This window comes from Mauremys reevesii, linkage group 1 (assembly GCF_016161935.1).
Source record: "Mauremys reevesii isolate NIE-2019 linkage group 1, ASM1616193v1, whole genome shotgun sequence".
Taxonomy (NCBI): domain Eukaryota; kingdom Metazoa; phylum Chordata; order Testudines; family Geoemydidae; genus Mauremys; species Mauremys reevesii.
The window spans coordinates 234,948,928-234,970,515 of record NC_052623.1 but is presented as its reverse complement, the minus strand read 5'-3'; the positions used below and the strand labels follow the sequence as shown (position 1 = coordinate 234,970,515).

General features: G+C 42.2%; 1 long non-coding RNA gene across 1 annotated transcript in view; it reads right to left on the bottom strand.

The window, feature by feature from the left end:
* The window catches only part of LOC120391384, a 50,266-nt gene extending 34,055 nt beyond the window's left edge, over positions 1-16,211 (bottom strand). Inside the window, exons 1-3 of the long non-coding RNA XR_005591284.1 lie at positions 16,172-16,211; positions 15,910-15,950; positions 4,056-4,148 (exon numbers count right to left, since the gene is read on the bottom strand). This is a non-coding gene — a long non-coding RNA (uncharacterized LOC120391384). The remainder of the gene's footprint in view (positions 1-4,055; positions 4,149-15,909; positions 15,951-16,171) is intronic.
* Between the last annotated feature and the right edge of the window lie 5,377 nt (positions 16,212-21,588).

Here is a 21,588-nt window from a genome sequence, read left to right as displayed (position 1 = left end):
AGGAGTCCATGTGGAGTTCTTCTTTTTGTGCTGTTGGTGGGAGGGTAACTGTGTATCAGTGCACTGTTCAGTGTTGTCCTGAAAGTATTCTTTGAGTCAGTAGGCTTCAGATCGCCGCAGAACTGTATCATGTTGGTGGGGTGGCAGGGCAAAAGAGAGTCCCGAGATAGGACAGACGTTTCTTCTGGGCTGAGTGTATGGTTGGATAGATTGACGATATTGCTGGGTGGGTTAGGGGTACCACGGTTGTGGCCCCATGTGGCAGGTAGGAGTTTAGACAGCTTACAGTCCTTTTTCCTTTGTAGAGAGGTGAAGTGAGTGATGTAGATCTCCTGTCTTATTTTAGTGAAGTCCGTTTGTATGGAAGTTTGGTTATTGATGAGAGTCTCCAGGTTGGAGAGCTCTTTTTTGATGTTTTCCTGTTTGCTGTATAGGAGGCTGATCAGGTGGTTCCTCAGTTTCTTTGATAGAATATGGCATAATCTCTCACTGTGGTCTGTGTAGTATGTAGATAGCAGTGGATTTTTTACCTTTAGTCCATTTGGTATGATGTCCATCCGTTTGCATTTGGAAAGGAAGATGATGTCTGTCTGTATTTGTGCAAGTTTCTTCATGAGGTTGATGGATTTCCACTAAATGAAGTGCCTTGCATGGTGTCAAGTATCAGAGGGGTAGCCGTGTTAGTCTGGATCTGTAAAAGCAACAAAGAATCCTGTGGCACCTTATAGACTAACAGACGTTTTGCAGCATGAGCTGGTGAATACCCACTTCTTCGGATGCAAGTGGTGGAAATTTCCAGGGGCAGGTTTATATATGCAAGCAAGAAGCAAGCTAGAGATAACGAGGGTAGTTCAATCAGGGAGGATGAGGCCCTGTTCTAGCAGTTGAGGTGTGAAAACCAAGGGAGGAGAAACTGGTTCTGTAATTGGCAAGCCATTCACAGTCTTTGTTTAATCCTGAGCTGATGGTGTCAAATTTGCAGATGAACTGGAGCTCAGCAGTTTCTCTTTGAAGTCTGGTCCTGAAATTTTTTTGCTGCAGGATGGCCACCTTAAGATCTGCTATTGTGTGGCCAGGGAGGTTGAAGTGTTCTCCTACAGGTTTTTGTATATTGCCATTCCTAATATCTGATTTGTGTCCATTTATCCTTTTCCTTAGAGACTGTCCAGTTTGGCCGATGTACATAGCAGAGGGGCATTGCTGGCATATGATGGCATATATTACATTGGTGGACGTGCAGGTGAATGAACCGGTGATGGTGTGGCTGATCTGGTTAGGTCCTGTGATGGTGTTGCTGGTGTAGATATGTGGGCAGAGTTGGCATCGAGGTTTGTTGCATGGGTTGGTTCCTGAGCTAGAGTTACTATGGTGCGGTGTGCAGTTACTGGTGAGAATATGCTTCAGGTTGGCAGGTTGTCTGTGGGCGAGGACTGGCCTGCCACCCAAGGCCTGTGAAAGTGTGGGATCATTCTCCAGAATGGGTTGTAGATCCCTGATGATGCGCTGGAGGGGTTTTAGCTGGGGACTGTATGTGATGGCCAGGGGAGTCCTGTTGGTTTCTTTCTTGGGTTTGTCTTGCAGTAGGAGGCTTCTGGGTACACGTCTGGCTCTGTTGATCTGTCTCCTTATTTCCTCGTACTGTAGTTTTGAGAATGCTTGGTGGAGATTTTGTAGGTGTTGGTCTCTGTCTGTGGGGTTAGAGCAGATGCGGTTGTACCTCAGTGCTTGGCTGTAGACAATGGATCTTGTGGTGTGCCCGGGATGGAAGCTGGAGGCATGAAGGTAGGCATAGCGGTGTGGTGTTAATGTGTCCATCAATTATTTGCGAAGTGGACCTCCCGTGTAGATTGGTCCAGGCTGAGGTTGATGGTGGGGTGGAAGCTGTTCATATGCCATCATATGCCAGCAATGCCCCTCTGCTATGTACATTGGCCAAACTGGACAGTCTCTAAGGAAAAGGATAAATGGACACAAATCAGATATTAGGAATGGCAATATACAAAAACCTGTAGGAGAACACTTCAACCTCCCTGGCCACACAATAGCAGATCTTAAGGTGGCCATCCTGCAGCAAAAAAATTTCAGGACCAGACTTCAAAGAGAAACTGCTGAGCTCCAGTTCATCTGCAAATTTGACACCATCAGCTCAGGATTAAACAAAGACTGTGAATGGCTTGCCAATTACAGAACCAGTTTCTCCTCCCTTGGTTTTCACACCTCAACTGCTAGAACAGGGCCTCATCCTCCCTGATTGAACTACCCTCGTTATCTCTAGCTTGCTTCTTGCTTGCATATATAAACCTGAAATTTCCACCACTTGCATCCGTATTCACCCACGAAAGCTCATGCTGCAAAACGTCTGTTAGTCTATAAGGTGCCACAGGATTCTTTTTTAAGGATTAAATGGGCATAGAAAGTTATCCTCTCACTACTAGAAGGGTTGTTTCCATGTCAAGATTTAGGTATGTTAGCAGGGCAGATTGGGAAGATCGTATTATAACTTCCCATTAGGGCTGGTTCAAAAGTGTCTTTCAAAATTGTTCTTTGATCAAAAATTGAGTTTTCATCCAAATGAAATTTTCCATGAAGTATGTACTTTCCACTGAACATTTAGATATTATTTTTATCAAAAAACCAAACACCTGAAAAGTGAATCTCAGACGTCTGGCAACCTCCCCTCCCAAATTTGGATTTAGAAATGCTGCTATGGTGTCTCATCTGAGTTGTAGTTTGGGTGCTCCATGCCCCCCTTCTACTCTGTGGGCCAGGCTACCTAAGAACTATATCTTCCTTGATGCACCATGGCTGTGTGACTCCCATGATGGAAAAGGGGAGACCATGGTGTATCACAGAAGAGGTAGTCTGGCTATGAAGAGCAGCCCCTAGAGAAGAATTGGAATAGCACCCTAACTAAAATCCCCATGAGGCCTAATGATGGCATTTCCAAATCAGCTTCCAATTTTCAGTTTTCTGCCAAAAAGTTGGAATTTTCTGTGGGAAATGACCATACGGTAGTTGTTGGATACGTAGAGGACTCCAGTCTCCAAGCCTGTCAATATGGCAACTTTCCTCCCCCACCCCCACCCCCTGCAATAAATTCACTTGATTTTTATGTGGACCAGATTTTGAAAATTCTTTCACTTTTGATATAACTTATGATGTTATCAGAAATGTAAGTAAGGAAATAGTTTTAGGATGTTTAAACCAGCCAGTTTCTCTTTATAGTAGGTTTATGATGCAGATGTTTAGAACCTTTGCCCAAATAATCCTTCCCCAGGGGTATTTTTGGAAATATTTTAATTGCTGTGCCAATCTGCTGTATTTATAAATATAGGGTCAGATTCTCCACTGGTGTAAATCAGCATAGTTGTACTTAAATCAACACCAGCAGAGAATCTAGCCCATAGGACTTAATCCCTAAGGAAGAAAATTAGATTTATTATTTAAAATACTCCTAAAATCTGTACCTCTTAAATGAAGTATTCAATATGTTACCATAGAAGTGTTCATACTCATAACAGTGAGGAGTTTTCACACATTTAAATGGCAGCCAAGTATAACAAACACACTGCTGATGAGTAATTCGTGGGTGCATTCCAATTGGTGATAACTTTCATTTCCCTTGGAGGACAAAATACGGCTAAGGCCGTCCCAAGAAATGTAAAATGTTTCATGCAGCTTGGTCTGGATCCTGCTCTTGCTGGAGTCCAGAAGAGATTTGCCACAGATTTCACTGGAAGCAACACCATAGCTTTGCCCTCCTACTCTGATCTGCAGCGTAAAGGAGTCACTGGACCTGATTGTCCATTGCCCTGAACCTTGTGTAGTCATTTTTGCATCAGTGCAAAGTAAATATAAAACACTACTGTTCTGATGTGTTAATGATTTATTTTCTTTGCTTTGCTCTGGTGTCACTCACTACCTGAGATGCAAGGCAATGGAGAACCAGGCCATTGAACTACTGCAATTTGATATATGTCAAAGCTTATGTATTCACTGATGTTGTTACATCACATTGTAGAGAAGTAACATGTTCCATGTAAACATTCACTTACAATTTTTATCAGGATACAAATCCAGATCACTTTATTCATTCAAATAGTAAACTGTTCATGGGCTTGATCCAAACTTCACTAGGCATGTCTACACTGCAAAAAACAAACAAAACAAAAACAAACAACCCCACAACAGTGAGTCTCAGAGCCTGGGCTTGTGCTACAGGGCTAAAAATAGCAGTGTTGATCTTCTTGCCCAGGCTCTGAGCTCCACTGCTCCAGGAACATCAACAATGCAATTTTTAACCCCGTAGTGTGAACCTAAGTAAGTTGACCCAAGGTCTGAGATTTGCTGCTACAGGTAGGTAGGTGCATGTGTGTGGTGCAGTGTTGATGTACCCACTGACCTCCATGGGAGTTTTCCATTGACTTCAGTGGACTTTGGAGGAGGCCTGCATGAATAAATCAGGAAGGATTTGGCCCCTAAGCTTGTTATCTGAATATAGATTTTTGCTGTTTCAACAGAAATAAGAGTGGTCTAAAATCAGAACTGAGTGTGCCATATTTTAACCTTGCTGGGTAAACACATTATAACAAGAGGACAGTAAGTGTTTGTGCTGATCCATTTAATGCAGTTGTAACATTGTAGGTATGATCCTTTCTCCGCTGAATTTAATGGCAAAATTCCTGCTGACTTCAGCAGCAGCGAAAGCCTGCCTAAATCATAGGCTAAATGACTACAAATCTTGTTTTTTAAAAAATTAATTTGCATTAAAATGTTTTACTGATGATCTACTGAAAGATTTTTAACTCCTTCAAAGTCTTAAAAGATTAATAAAAATCAAAAGTTAAGCCACAGAGTAATTGAAATCAGGAAAAAAAGACCTTGATTAATGTGTTTCAGTGCAAGTACATGCCAATCTTATATATAGAAAAGAAGATATTAAATTTATATATAGTACATTTCAAACACTACCAGCTTTTTAAAAGACCTACATTTGCATAATTTTCTTTCTTAAAAGTATTCTCTAACATGTTCTCCATGGTACTGGTTAAAGCTTGTTATGGTGAAAACTAAATGAAAGAATCTAATGAAATAGGCTGTTGTCAGATCCCACATGATGAATTTAACTTCAGGCATCTCTGTTTAAACATCTCCTCTAACCTGTTCCCAATTAGTGACATCTGGGACCAACTTTTCTTTCACTTAAAGCAGAGCTTTAAAAAACGTTAACTGTCAGAGATATTTAAAAAGAGAGCGAGAGAGACTGGAAATGTAATAACAGAAAGAACTTTAAATCTGACTGCTATATTTGATTTTACAAGCAATGTTAGAATATTTTAAAGTGTGCCAGCTAAGTGTAGTTGCTTTGTACCATGACATGTTAAAGTCCAGTTTTAAGGAGGTTGGTATCTTTCCAATTCAAGTTTCCAAACTTTGGCTAAGATTACTAACTAAGTTTTATTTTTTAAAGGGATGAACTGGAAGATCTATGAAGAAACATTTTTTTGTTTCCTGTCCTGAATATTACGTCTTATATTTCCAAAGGTGAAAAATGGGCCAAATTCTCAGCTCTTGCAAATCAGAGTAGCTTAGTTGACATCAATGGAGCAATTTTAATTTACACCAGCTGAGAATCTTGACATACATTACCTTGGGTTTGCATTTTTGGTAATGACATCACCTCTGTTTTTTCTTTTTCTCCTGCATTCTCCTGGAGGTCTTTTTAGATTATTTATCTGTTTACTTGTAGGGTGACCAGATGTCCCATTTTTAAAAGGACAGTCCAATTTTTTGGGACTTTTTCTTATATGGGTGCCTATTACCCCCCACTTCCGTCCCGTTTTTTCACAGTTGCTATCTGGTCACCCTATTTACTTGGCTCTTAAAATAACTACTGACATGCCAAAGCCAGGGGATGACAATAGCCAAGATGTTGAGATTTAGGAATGATATTTCATACATGAATGGCTTCATTTTGAGACGCACTGGGCACGCCCATCTCCCATTAACTTCAACTGGAATTGTGGATGCTCAGAGCTTTTGAAAACCAGCTCACAGTTTTTTTAAAAACAGTATATTTTGGCCAAATGTAGGCTTTTTGTGTGTTACATATATAGCTGGAAGTACTTTTCATATCTTCGGCTATCCCTCTGTGAGGATGTCGTCTGCCTGATCGGTGGGTTTTTAAGTGGCTGAGGAGCCCAATTCGTGTCCTGCAGATTTTCCCACAGAAGTGACATTCAGGAGGATCAATGAGCACCAATTCGTGTCCTGCAGATTTTCCCACAGAAGTGACAGGTGTAATCTTGGAGGAGACATAGTTGTTGGTTGGACTGTTGTGCCCTTTCTTTCCTTCTTTTTGCTTCTCTGTTTCATGAGCAAATCTGTTCTCAAAGTGAACTGTGGCTTGGTGTTTGGTGTGGTGCCACTGTGTTCTGTTCCGTGCCAAGTCCTCCCAGTTTGTTAGGTTGATGCCTCCCTTTTAAAGATGTACTTTCAGTATGTCTTTGAAGCACTTCCACTGCCCTCTGCAAGCCCTTCTTCCCTGACTTAAATGAGAGAAGAGAACTTGCTTTGGGAGGTGAGTGTCCGGCATACGTACACAGTGGTTGGCCCAGCTAAGTTGGTGTTTCATGACTTGCGCTTCTATACTGCTGATGTTGGCTGCAGAGAGAATGCTGATGTTAGTGTGTGTCCATCTTCCCAGCTGATCCTGAGAATCCTCCTGAGGCAGCACTGCTGGAGCCACTCCAGCTGCTTGAGATGTCATATGTAGGTTACCCAGATTTCACACCCATAGAGCGAGAAGACAATGAATTTCGCCACCTGGAATGTCCGCACCCGTACGAACTCTCAGCACAGCGAATGCCCAGAAAGAAGAACTGCCATAATTGCCAGAGAACTGGCAAGAGTCAGCATTGACATTGCACCTCTTAGTGAGACCCACCGGGCCGATGAGGGCCAATTAAGAGAGGATGGAGGTGGCTACACCTTCTTTGGGAAAGGAAAGCCACCTGAAGAGAAAAGCATTCACGGGATTGGCTTTGCCATCAAAAATAAGATCACCAGTCAGCTTTTGGAGTTTCCCAGGAGGATCAATGAGCATCTCTTTGGCTCAAGCCTAGCTACAACCAATATGCCACGGTCATCAGCGCACTCAATGATGAGGAAGACAATAAGGAGCTATTTTATAGAACTCCTCACAGCCACACCTAAGGCAGACAAACTCATCCTCCTGACAGATTTCAATGCGAGAGATGGACAGGACACTCAACTCTGGAATGGCACAATAGGCAAAGAAGGGGTGGGAAATGTAAACCCCAAAGGTATTCTCCTCCTCAGCAAATGTGTGGAGCATGACCTGCTCATCTGTCTACTTGTAGGGTGACCAGATGTCCCATCACAAATACTCTGTCTAAAGATGGTAACACATTTAAGACCACCTGGAAACATCCTTGGTCCAAACACTGGCACCTCCTTGACTATGTTATAGTCAGAGCCTGAGACTATACCAACACCAGTATAACATGAGGGGAGGGATAGCTCAGTGGTTTGAGCATTGGCCTGCTAAATCCAGGGTTGTGAGTTCACTCCTTGAAGGGGCCACTTAGGGATCTGGGCAAAATCAGTACTTGGTCCTGCTAGTGAAGGCAGGGGGCTGGACTCAATGACCTTTCAAGGTCCCTTCCAGTTCTAGGAGATTGGTATATCTCCAATTATTATATTATGAACTATGAGAGGTACCAATCACTGTTGGACAGACCATCAATTAGTAAGATCAATCATGTACTGTACTTGCAGCTCACTCCAGCACACCACAAAGACTAAGCAAAAGTGGTACAAAGTCAAAGCATTTCAAGACCAAGCCAGCTGTGAGATGTTCCAGCAACACCTGCCTGAGAAACTCTCTAACTTGCCTGATAACATCATTGACATTCAAGAGCAATGGGATCAACTTAAAAATACCATTCATAGTGCATGTGCTGAAACTCTAGGCTATTCCACTCATAGGCACCAAGACTGGTTTGATAAAAACAACGAGGAAATCTAACATTAATTCACCAGAAATGAACTGCGTTCTGTAAGTGGCAAAATAATTCCTCTAACCAACGAAAACATGAGGAATATCACCTGCTCCCTTTGCATATACATGTGGGACACAAGAGAAGTGCAATTTATATGGTAAATTGTTAATGCTTTTCAGAAGGCACGTGCGACACATCCTTGAAAGAGTTACCGCTAATGGTGGAGAGGAGTTAACTGGAGACTCAAGTGATAGGAGCAGAAACAGCTAAAGCAGGGTCTGCTACACTTGTGGGAGAGGGTAAAATGGGGTCCAGCTGGTGAGATTGAAGACGCTTCCCTATTCTGGGGGCCATTAAAACATAGCTGGTGTCTCTCTCCCTTTCCCCACCCCACCTTGTGGTCCTTTGGGAAAAGCTGCAGCAAGGAGTTAGTCAAAGATAATTGCCAGCTGGTAGGAACAGAAGCAGCCAAAGCAGGGGACCTTTGGACAAACAGTAGAAAGTTCTCTGTTCTCACTGGGCTTTCTCTGCCCTGTGCTGATTGGTTGTTTGCTTCAACTCTGTCCTCCCCTCACTCATAGTCTCTTCATCTTGGTTTTACCGCACATATGCCCCTTTTACTCTCTTCTCCCTTGATCTGTGCCCCATGTCCCCTTCTCTTTTATTTCCATTTAACTGATCTCTTTGTAAATAAACCCATCACCTCCACAAAAAAAGGAACGAATATGCTTCCTACCATCTCACTGGTCACTCTGCTTGAGTGTTCTACCCCTCCCTTATCGTGCATCTAGCTTGTCTGTGTAGACAAGGATGGTCCAATGCTTTGTTTTTGCACAGTGCATGCACAAAAGGGCTCCATTTTTGATCAGCCCTTTGACATTACTGTGATAAACACAATTATTAAAAAAATAACTGAGGATGCTTAACTAATAAGCTGCATAAATGGAATTGTCTATGCTTTAGTGACTTCAGCAGAGCCAACACATTTCTAAGGAGATTTCAATCCCTTGTGCTGTGAAAAAGAAAAAGCAGCCACTCATTTTAAGCACATTTAGGCCCTCTGACACGATGCTGATGAGCACCATAGAAATGCCTATGACTACAAGACAGCTTTGGTAGTAAATGGGACTGCCAAAACCAGAAGCAGTAGAGATTGCAGATGTGATAGGCCAGGGAAAGTCACACTGGAAATGGTGTAGGGGCAATGCGGGATAAATTCTGAACTGTGTTCTATGGGGTGCACAAGCCGATGGGCACAACTTGCTACTGCAGATATCTTGTAGATCCCAATCTGAGCAAGGGTTGGGCCACAGAGATGTGTAACTTAAAACTGCCTGTGGGCCACTGTAGTATGTTTCTCAGCCAGGGTGATAGTATAGCAGAGGTCAGGGACCTGATTCTCATTTACATCAAGGCCCCTTTATATACCTGTGATCATGTCATGGAACCATAAAGTGAATGAATCAGGCACCAGATGTTCAAAATCAGTCACTGTGTCACAGAAGCAGATAGTGATCACGTGAACATATTGTAAACTGTGATGACAACAACAGGGATCAGGGACCACAGAGGAAGGCAAATATAGGGTTAATAGGACACACACCTTCAAGAAAGCATGTTTGAGTACCAGGAAAAAGTACAAACGCAACACATTGTGCAAGTTGTCATTCTTCAGTGCTGCACTTAAAACAAAGTTCTGTAGATGGCTGTCTATAGCTACGACCATCCAGATATACAGAACACTGTACTGCTAACCCCAGATATTCAAAAATCATGAGTCAGTCCCTAAAGTCATGATATTTTAAAATGCTGGGTTCTTTTCTGAATCTTTAGGAGTCATGTTTTCAAGCTTTTCTCCATAACCACAAGGGCTAGAAACTTGCTCATTTAAAAAAACAAACAAACACCAAAGCTGAGGTTCTCGGGTAATCACATGAATCCAGGTGCTGGGGCTGTAAGAATAACACTAGATTTTGCAAGACTTGAGATAAAATTGCAAGAATGAAAGCATGGGCAGCACTGAGAACAGCATACAGGGCATTAAAACCCCCTATGATCAGCACAATTCTGGCCCAGTTGCTTGCTAGCATAAATGGTGGAGGCTCACACAGTAGACAAGGGCTACACATGCAGCTCATTAGAACTGTCTCAACTTCCAGCAAGCAAGATCTCACCACTAATAAGCTATCTCTACAAAGACAGCTCAGTATGATCTGAGGCTGTTAACAGCGGTTGAAATAAATAAAGATTCAGTAGTTTAACCAGCAGCCAGGAAAACATTCCATTTAATGTATAGTGAGGAGCCACGTGATGCTTGCAGAGGGAGCAGTTGCATGGAGACAAAGTTCTGTGATGTGATCAAAAAAATGTTTTTTCTTCACACCTGCTGCAAGTAAAAATAGCATGATAGTTTTCATTTAATATTTATATCACAGCAATATCCTATTAGGAGCAGGGCCCCATGGCTGTGCTGGAAGCTGTACCTATATCTATCTATCATCTATCAAAACATAGACCCTGCCCCAAAATTCTTCTGTGAAATAGTTCAAAGAAAAGGCTCAAATAGCTCTTTGAAAAAAAGAAATGTTGTCTGATTCCTCCCCAGTGGCATTAAGCTCAGTGGATTGGAGGAGCAGACACTTTAGCTGGCACCTTTTCAAAGTTTATCATGGGTTTTAAGCAAAATAACAAAATACTGAAATTATTAGTCATCTCCAGTATTGAGTCGAAGAGAAGCTGTGAGAAGGTATCAATGAAAACAACACAAGGTGAAGCAAGACTTTTGTTACTGCAGGACACTTTTAAGCAAAACAGGAAGTAAGATTCTTTTAAGCAAATTTTTAATGTCTTTTCTGAAAGACAAAACAGATGACTACAAAAACAGATGAAGACAAAAAGACCTCAAAGTGTTTGGGCTGCATGATAGCACAGAAGTAGGCAAAGGTTTTGTGAAAACATTCTTTTGTGCTGTTATGGAGTCTGGCAGATGCTAGCAGTTTTGAAATAGAGATAATAGTAGCTCCAAAACAAGATCCAAACAGGCATCCAGGAATAACAGTGACGGGACTAAGAGTCTAATTCAAAGAATCCCTCAGAAAACTAAAAGCACCAGTGAGGACACTTTACTCTTTAAAACCCCAATCCAGCAAGCATCCAGGCACACACATAATGTTAGGCCTGTGAATAATCCCCCTGAAGTTAATAGAACTATTAAAATTAAGCACATGCTTAATTTTTTTGCTGTATTGGAGGGTGGGGGTCACAATGTTTGGCACCTCACGGGAATGAGTCTTAAATTCAGTGGCAGCTGGTGAACTTTGGGGCAAATGGGGCATGAGTATAGGGTTCCCCCTCTTCATGTTGACATGTCCCCTTCTCTTCCTCCCCTTCCTCTGGAGAAACCAGGACCTCTGCCTCTCCTCTCCTCTCCTCCCACTGGAGAGATGCTGACCAGCTCTCCCCCTTCCTGTCTATGACTAAGGGGGGAGGGGCTCTCCCTCATTGCACCCCCGGAAGCAGGTCAAGTCAGGCCCAGCCTGAGTATATTGGGCTGGTACAGATTCCGCCTGCCGCAGGGCCAGTCTAGCACTGCATGCTGCAGGTGTGGCTGGGAAGGAAAGGCACATGGGTTCCTGGGCAGGACAGAGCTGCCCTGTCCCAGGGATAGTGTGCTTATTTGCAGGGTCAGCCCTGACTTTGCCTTCTGAAGAAGGAGGTGCAGCCAGTGAAGAATAGCTGCTCCTCCTTCTCTAGGCTGCTTTTGCTACTGCTCATGCTGCTGCTGCTGGTACAGGTCATCAGCATCAGCCACGGATAGGTTTGGGGTGCTGAAGTCACTGCCCATGCCACAGACTGGGTGAACATACAGCATTCTTACTGCCCCGTGTACACCCTGCTGGCCCACTTGGGACAGCAGGGTCTACACAGGGCAGCTAGAGTGCTGTATGGTCACTGCAGTCTCTGGCTTGGGTGGTGGATCCAGCACCCTACACGCCACTCAAAATCACCACGGCGTGCCTCCTATCACCACAGTCTTGTGCATGTGCCACGGGGTGATTGAAAAGAACACCCTGAGGCATATGAATGCCAAATGCATCAAATTTATAGCAGTCTGCTAGATATTTGCCATGTTTGGGATTCATATTTAGCCTCACACCCACACACACACAGAGCAGTCTTGTGAAGGTCACATGTTTTTCCTGCTTTCCTGCAGCTCAGTGATCTTTCCCCTGCCACAGTGGAGGAAGGCTGGAAGACATCTTCCTTGTGCCAAGGTGCAGCCTGTCTGTATCAGCCTTCTTTACTGACTCTTCAAAGGCTTGTCCCGCTTGGCTTTGTCATATTAGGTAGATGTATAGCAATTGTTGTTCAGGAACGTTTTACACTGACGTTTGAGGGGTGGTTTCCGTGCTGCTCCAAGATTCCTTCTGAGTGACCACGCTTTCCTGCTAGACCTTGTTGTGTCCATATTTTGACGTAACTTCTTCCCAACATTCCCTGCAATGGGCACGGAGATTGCAAAGAAGGTGATTTGCTACCCCTGTATCACCAGATTCTTTACACAGCTTCAGAAGTTCTGCACATTTCTCATCTAAGCAGAGTATGTAAGTCTTTTGGCAGCCATGCAGGAGGAACTGAGAGACTGTTTTGAAGATTGCTTTTGAGAAGCAGTGTAAGCATTTTCTACAGAGGTATTATATGATATGCACACTATATACTCATTGGTCAGCTCTGAGTATTTTTCTCCAGTAGTAAATCAAGCTGAAGATTGCTGCAACTAAAAACCAAAGTAAAACTCTGTGTTAGTCCATGCAGTTCTCTTAGGGGTCAATCTAACTTCCATTGAATTCAAAGGAAAGACTTCCATTGAATGGGAGTTGGGGATCAGGCTTGAACTTAGTATTGCTTTTTCTGCAGAATACATTTGCTTTTGATTCTTGGCAATTGGCTTAACGGAGACAGGAAAAAAAAAGTGGGCAGGTAAGGTTTAATACAGATATTATTAGCATAACTCAGCAATGGCCATTTCCCCATAAATCTATCTATTATTCTTGTTAGCTATTTTCTATATAATCTTTCTTCTATTCTGAATTATGTGATAAATGTGGGTGGCTCCCTTCTTTGCTTTTTAATGCAGAATTGCTAAAGTCTGCCATGGATTACACATTTTAATCTATAAATAAGGAGTACAGAAGGATGCTGCAAGATGGTGCTTTACTGTGGACTGAAGTGGGGGATGTAAAATTGGGACATTTTTATGTGTGGTCATATTCTTCTTTCTCCATAGTCTCATAGTAATGATTTGGTGTCAGAGTTTTCCTTACCAAAGATCTTGGGCTTGTGTTTCTTTATATATATATATAATATATATAATATCAGGAAACTGAATAACATTTTCATATTGCTACATAGGCCCTAAAAATTCCATACATAATATAACATAATATTATGTATGGAATATTATGTATGGAATTTTTAGGGCCTATGTAGCAATATGAAAATGTTATTCAGTTTCCTGATACTTACTGGATCTTCAGTATGAGTGTTTTTGTTTTGTTTGCTAACACACTGTATAATTATTAATTCTATTGGGGATAGATTAAAAACAGGACAATAGTTGGTGCATCCCCATATAACATAATCACACAAAATCAATCATGATTGCAATGTACAGTTGAACAGTGGCAGGCACAATACAAAGGTCAGGTTCTAAACGGGAGGTCTGCCGTCTATGTTCTGTTGCAGAAAGTTAATGAAATAAAATTAGTTTATAGCCTTTGTGACCCTAAGCACACTTGTATTCTACACACTACTGTAATAATCTTAATACAAAATGTGCCTTGTGAGGTATCATGTGAAAACTAGTAACTTGTTGGTCAGTAATATTGTGATGAAATGTATGTAGCAACATTACTATGTAAACTTATGAATTCTCCCTGTGTGATGTCAGTAGCATGTGTTCAAGACCAGACAAGTGACATAAACGCCATATCACCTGTGAGTGAACACGTTTCACAAAGCGATCACTCTATATCTGACCTATCAGATCTCATCCTCAAAGGAGGCTGGCAAAACACTTCCAAAAGATAAGCCTGGGAACTTAAATTAATAACTTTGCTAGACACTAAAAATTGTGATCTTAATAAAGACACTGGATTTATGGCTTATTAGAACAATCTGTAATCCACTAATCTCCCTTTTTTGTCCTATGACTACAGGGACGTTAACAGGCCACTTCACCTTGAAGTGTCCTTTAGAATATGTGCTAACTACTTATGGAGATATACCTATCTCATAGAACTGGAAGGGACCCTGAAAAGTCATTGAGTCCAGCCCCCTGCCTTTACTAGCAGGACCAAGTTATGCTGAACTATCTGTTTGATCTTGTGTTTCGCTGAGACACTCTGGGTATATCTACACTGCAATTGGACACCTACGTCTGGGCTGTGCCAGTTGACTTGCACTCGCGGGGCTTGGGCTGCAAGGCTGTTTAATTTCAGTGTAGACTTCCAGGTTTGGGCTGCAGCCAAAGTTCTGGGACTCTCCCAACTCAGAGGGTCCTAAAGATTGGTCTCCAGCCTGAGCCCGGAAGTCTACACTACAATGAAACAGCCCCACAGCCCAAGCCCCGCGAGCCCAAGTCAGCTGGCATGGGCCAGCCATGAGTGTCTAATTGCTGTGTAGACATACTCTCTGAGTACCTTTCCCATACCTGAAGAAGAGGTCTGTGTAGCTGAAGGCTTGTCTCTCTCACCAACAGAAGCTGGTCCAGTACAAGATATTCCCTCACCCACCTTGTCTCAGTGCAAATATAACAAAAACAATGTCTCAATATCAAAGGAAACATTTTGTTAATGATAATCAACAAACACCAAATCAAAATATAAAAATACCCCTACAATCTACCTTCAGCCCAGCTGTGGACTCTTTAAAGTGCATTCTAGATTCTTAAGCATATAAGTTTGTAATTTTTCTACCCCTGAAGCATAACAAATCATTGTTTTTTTAAAAAGCAAGGGTCTGATCCTGCGGTCTGTATGCACCCATGACTCTAACTGAAGTCAGTGGGATATTTACTAAGTCTGCACAATTGAGGATGCTACAACTGTAAATAAAATGCAGTCAGGTGGAGAAACCATGTTTTATTTCAAAGTAAAATTTAAGGGCCAGTTTATTATTTCCACTTCTGTTTTAAAGAGTTGTTGACAAATCTCAAGAATAACAGCACTAGTGCGGGTACATTAGTGAACAGAAGAATTAATGGTACTATTGGGTGAAATCCTGGCCCCATTTAAGACAATGGGAGTTTTACCAATGACTTCAGTGGGGCCAGGATATCACTCGTCCTTAGCAGAACTATTAAATTCAGTATATTGCACAAACTGAAAAATAGGGAAGAAAAGCAAAATCTATGCATAGAGAACTCCTTTTTCTGGTGTCATTTTAACCACCCCGTTGAAAGCATATGCAGAATGCATTAGTTAATGAACTCAATGCAGTTTATTGCTTGGTAGGGTGTAGTCTGCTTTATAAGGTTTAGGCACAGTTTGTTTTTGTTTCTGAATAGATGGAGAGTGACGTCTATTTATGAGAAGTCTAAAAGCAGAGATCTTGCATGAATCCTATTTTCTGCCTTTCACTCAAGCTATTGCTTGAAGCCACAACAGCTAGATTTTAATTATAACTGGCCCATGCATAAGTGGAACAACATTTCAAAAGTAAAATATGAACCATGGAATAGCCATCAAGACAAATATATTTATCTGCTATTTAGCTGGAGCTTCATAGCTATTTAGCTGAAGCTTTAATGTGGTTTCACTGGCAAATGTTCTGTATATCTGTAAGTTTGGGAGAAAGGGATGAGAGGGCTATTTTGAGCACTTACATTTTGCTGTTTTGGGTGACGACTAGGATTCTATTTTTAAACTGGAGAAAAAAGACAGAAATTAAGCCAAAACAGACCTAAATGCATACATGTCAACCCCTCTCTCAATCTGGCAAAGAGGAGCTTAATGGCTCCAGAAACCTGGTTTATTATAACTATCTCTGATGTGGCACTTTTATTTCATAGATCTCAAAGATCTTTGCAAAGGAGATATCATTTAACAGATGGGGAAACTGAGGCATAGAGAAGTCATATGACTTACCCATAGTCACGCATTAGGCCTATAGCAAAGCTGGGAATAGAACTCCTCTTTCTTGAGGTTCAGTCCAGTTCTCTATCCCCTAAGCAACTGGTTCTGAGGAATTATCTGAACATTCCTTTTTTACACATATTGGGAACTATGCTCACCCTTAGCACAAGCAGTTAGGTTCCACTTTTCCAGCCGTAGAAGAGGCTGCTGGTTGTCTGTTTATCATCCCCAGGGGCAGCTCTAGCTTTTTTGCCGCCCCAAGCACAGCAGGCAGGCTGCCTTTGGTGGCTTGCCTGTGGGAGGTCCCTGGTCCAGCGGATTTGGCGGCTTGCCTGCGGGAGGTCCGCCGGTCCTGCGGCTTCGGCGTACCCACCAACGAATTGCTACCAAATCCATGGGGCCGGCAGACCTCCTGCAGGCAAGCTGCCGAAGGCTGCCTGACTGCCGCCCTCGCAGGGACCGGCAGGGCGCCCCCCGTGGCTTGCTGCCCCAGGCACACGCTTGGAGTGCTGGTGCCTGGAGCTGCCGCTGATTGTCCACTCTTTAATATAAAAATGAATCAATTAAATTTTGGCATAGGGAAAGGCTTGGCCTTCCATCTGGAATCATCCAGTATCCTAAGAATGATAGCTAGGTGATCATGGTGGAAAGAAGTCAGCTAAGAGAGAGGAAAGGTTTTTTGCTTTTTTTAAAGCCTACCCCAAAAGGTGGCTCTGATTCTGGAGATCAAGTAGGAAAAAGGAGACAGGACCCCCACTGGGTTGAAAACTCACTCTTCTCTCTAAAAGAAACATCCTAACCATTGTGAGAGGTAGGGAAGATGATGCTGATCCTACAGTCAAATGTCAATAAGGCTCGGGAGTCCTGCTCTCTAGCAGTTTCCAGTGATCATGGGAGGAGAAGGTGTCTAAGCTCATTCTTTCTGTCACACACAGAACTCCCATGAATTTTCTTTTGTAAAACAAAAGGCTATATCAGTTCTAACTGAAATACTGTGAGCCAGTTTCCTTACTTATGGCTGCCCAACTTGCTATACACAGAGAGCTGTTGTAATGCCCATGAACTGGGAGCAGCTGGTAGGGAACAATTTCCATGAGTTCACCGAACAGGGCTGATATCTTTTTTCCTTTTGCTTACTTCTGCCTCAGCCCAAATGTATTTCTGAACATCCTGGCCTTTCAAAGAGCCACCAGACTTTGGCAGTTGGTACATCTCAGAGGACAGACATTTTGAGTAAAACTATGCTAGAATGTATGTTAATTTTTTGATTTTCCATTTTAAAAATCTCATTAACCTATTGTTATTATTTATTTGCATTATAAAGGTGCCTGGAAGCCCCAGTCAGGATTGTGCTAGGAGTCGCACAAACACAAGCCCCTTTTGTCTATAAACACAAGCCCCTTTTGTGTATAATTATTCTCATGTGTTTGTAGAATTGGGGCAATACAGGAAGGCATGGTCCTGCTCCCAAAGATCTTACAATCTACGGAAATAAGTAGTATATAAAGGGTGGGGGGAAAGGAAAACAATCAAATATAGTTGCTGGTGAGTATTTACTTCAGGTTGGAGGGCTATCTGTAAGCGAGGACAGGCTTACAGCCAGACTGGCTGGCTATAAGCGAGGACTGGCAACTACACACCACACAACAAAAACACTAACCCAGGAACCAATCCCTGCAACAAACCCCATTACCACTTCTGTCTGCATATCTATTCAAGGGACACCATCATAGGACCTAAACACATCAGCCACGCCATCAGGGGCTCATTCACTTGCACATCTACCAATGTGATATATGCCATCATATGCCAGCAATGCACCTCTGCCATGTACATTGGCCAAACCGGACAGTCTCTATGCAAAAGAATAAATGGACACAAATCAGACATCAAGAATTGTAATATTAAAAAACCAGTAGGAGAGCACTTCAGTCTGCCTGGACACTCAATAACAGACTTTAAAGTGGCCATTCTTCAACAAAAAAACTTCAAAAACAGACTTCAATGAGAAACTGCAGAACTGGAATTAATTTGCAAACTGGACACCATCAAATTAGGCCTGAATAAAGACTGGGAGTGGCTGGGACACTACAAAAAGTATTTTTCCCTCTGATACTCACCCCTTCTTGTCAACTGTTGGGAATTGGCCACTTCCACCTTGATTGAATTGGCCTCATTAGCACGGAACCCCCTCCCCCCCACACACTTGGTAAGGCAACTCCCATCTTTTCATGTGCTATAATATATATACTGATTACTGTATTTTTCACTCCATGCATCTGATGAAGTGAGTTTTAGCCCATAAAAGCTTATGTCCAAATAAATTTTTTAGTCTCTCAGGTGCCACAAGGACTCCTCGTTACTTTGATAACTGTTGGTTTGGGCACTGTGAAATTCATTCTGGTGCAAAAGGTGAAGGCAACGCGCACTGAACCACTTAAGCCCCACTTTGAGGCAATGTGTGAACGGGGAGGAGGGACAGCAGGGAAGCATCTGCACTAGAGCCTTCTTCCCTTGGTAAGATGGGGTCTTAGTACTGGCTCCATGGACGACAGACAGGCCAGGCAAGGCACCTTCTATGTGCTTCTAGCACACAGTGCGCTGTGGCAAATGGTGTAGTGGGGGTGTAGCCAATATTCTAGCCTCATAAACTGGAGTAGCCGCTACAGGGGTCTGCCCTTTAGCAGTTGTGGGTAACCTCTGTAACCTTTTCTCACTTCATCCACATAAAGCCCAGTTATTTGGGCTAGTGTGCATGTGAACTGACTAGTGTGTGTGTACACATGCAGTTGCTGCTGAAAGATTCAGAACTATTCAGCTTTGTATTGTAGGTCTAATACTACAAACTGAGATTCTGTGTTACCTCAGGTGGTCAGGACCTATTCCCTTGCAACAGATATGTTCTGAGTTCTATCCCTACTGTCCCCATGAAATTCTGCGTGGCCACGATGTGCAGGGGATAATGACAAATGTGATGCTACTAGATGGCTATGAATTTGTTAGGATATTTTTTCATGTATTGAATTATTTATGTTTGTAATTCAAGTACACATTATGTATCTTTTCATAATAAGTCTCTTGGGAATGTAAAATGGGGAAGATTTTTCCATCAGATTGTATAATGGCTTGATGTAGTGACATTGCTCAGTAATGCTGAGCTGCTGTAAGTTATTTTTATTCTAAAGTAAAAATATCCTCATTAAAGCATTTGTTTGTAAACAGTTTAAAAATACACAAAGGATTACAGGGACTTTGCAAACAGATGCAAAAAAAAATCAAATGTTGAGCCTAAGAATCTTTGCAGTTAATCAAAACATTTCTCTCTCATAGGTCTTTATGTCCTACAGTTAGTATGAGCCTGATCCAGAGCTCACTGTAGTCAATGGAAGTCTTTCCATTGGTTTCCATGGGCTATGGATCAGGCCCTAAGTGCACAGTTCAGGTTCACTAAGAAACTTGGGGTCAATAATTAGAAGCATATGTGCTTGGGGCCACTGAATCTGTTTGTAGGTGACTGTGCCAATTTATGCTGGGAATGTCTATGAAAATTATTAGGAGCATTCTAAAAGGAGAAAGCTATTAGCTGATCTCCAAATGACCATACCTGATGTGATGTTTTCAAGAAATATTACTTAAACTGTTACATTAATTCTCTTCACTGCTGGTAAACAGATTGTAGTGGAAGGGAGCAAAATATTTTTCACATATGTTTAGAAGGGCAGGCAACTATTGAATATATTACTTTGCAATTTAATGAAACAGTTTTTTTCTCTTCATCACAAAGTGAGGAAAGGATAATAGATTCCAGATATAAAAAGCACGCTTGCCAGTTTGTATTGTAGTGAACTCTTCCCAAATGATCTGTCAAATAATTTTGTAATTAGGTAAGTGAACACACCTATCAATACAAAAAATTCCTTCCAGTTTTTATACATGATGGGGCTGCAACACAATATTTGCCACCTGGGCTTGTTTTGGGCAGCGGAAAACTGGCCAGTTAATGTGTGGTTTTTAAACTTATTTAGGGCTTGTCTACACATGAAAGTTAATTTAGAATAAAGTAGGGTGTAAATTTAAAGCAGATTAATTTAATCCAAATTAATCAGGAAAGTTAATTTGGAATACAGCACTCTTATTCCAGAATAAAAGCATCCACACACACAATTAATCAGGAATAAGTCCCATGTAGACAAGCCCTTAGTCAAACCAGTGCAAATGGCTGTGTGGACACACTTATTTTGATTTATACCAAGTTTATTTCAGTTTAGTTCAAGTCAATTAGGAGCAGATTTAAGGTAAAATAAAATAAGCCACTATTGAACCAAAACAAGATCCCACATGGAGATTTGCACTGCTTGAATTCAACTGCTGCAAGGTGTAGACAAGGCTTTGTATGATCCTAGTCAGTTGCCCCCTGAAGCCCTTCCAACATGTAAAGGGCTTCTGCTTGTCTACTCTGCAAGTTTCCAATCCAACTGCCATTAAAATCAGTGGGAGTTGGATTGGGATCTAAAAGAAGAAACAAAGAGAGGGAAGACAGGGGAAAAGGGAAATGGGGGAGGAAAAAAAAGAGAAATGCAAAACTTTTGTAAGACAACCACAGAAAGAGGGGTAGAGAGACAATGACAAGAGGAGGAGGGAAGGAAGAAACTAAAGAGCAGAAACAACCTGGATACTTGTAAACATTGGTATCGCAAATGCATTCTCCACAGGTACATGAGGGTCACTAAATTTTTGAGGAGAGATAGTACTAAAGGGCTACATTGTGAACGCCAGCAGTTACTAATGCAGATTGTCCCACTCAGTGTGGGTATTTGTCTAAGTGCTCCTTAGTGTACATATGGGGTTCACAACCTGTATTTTAATCACATAGAATAAAATAACTCGTACCCCCAACCTCTTTTGTGATACAAGGAGAGTGAATCTAGATCCACTCCCAGGGCCTAATCTCAGGACCACAGACTTTCAACAATTTATGTAAGGAAAGTTAGGGCAGGCTTAAGTGTTTGCAGGCATGGGGCCAAAGTGTGTGGGAGGGCAACCCCTTCCCCACATGTTTCCGTGTGCCATTGGCTTTCTGGTAACATTTACCCCCAGAATATCGTAAAATCCTGGCAGCACCCCTGCTGCATTCAGTCAACCCTAGATCTTCCTTTGACCAAAGATCACAGTGTTTGTGTGTCCTGTTTAAACAAGATAAGGAGACCTTTTACAGATAGCATCGGTATGTCACAGCGCTGACCAGTTTTATTGCAAATAAGACTGTCACCTTGATTTTTTTTCTCCCCCAATGAGTTTCACTGAGACTTTGGAAAACGTCACTGGTGCTTTGCTTTTTAAATCCTCCTTGTTCACAACATTGTGATTGGAGGAAAAGCTGTAGAAAGACCGTGGGGGAGTCTCCGGAGGTTTAACCCCCCTCCTTCCCC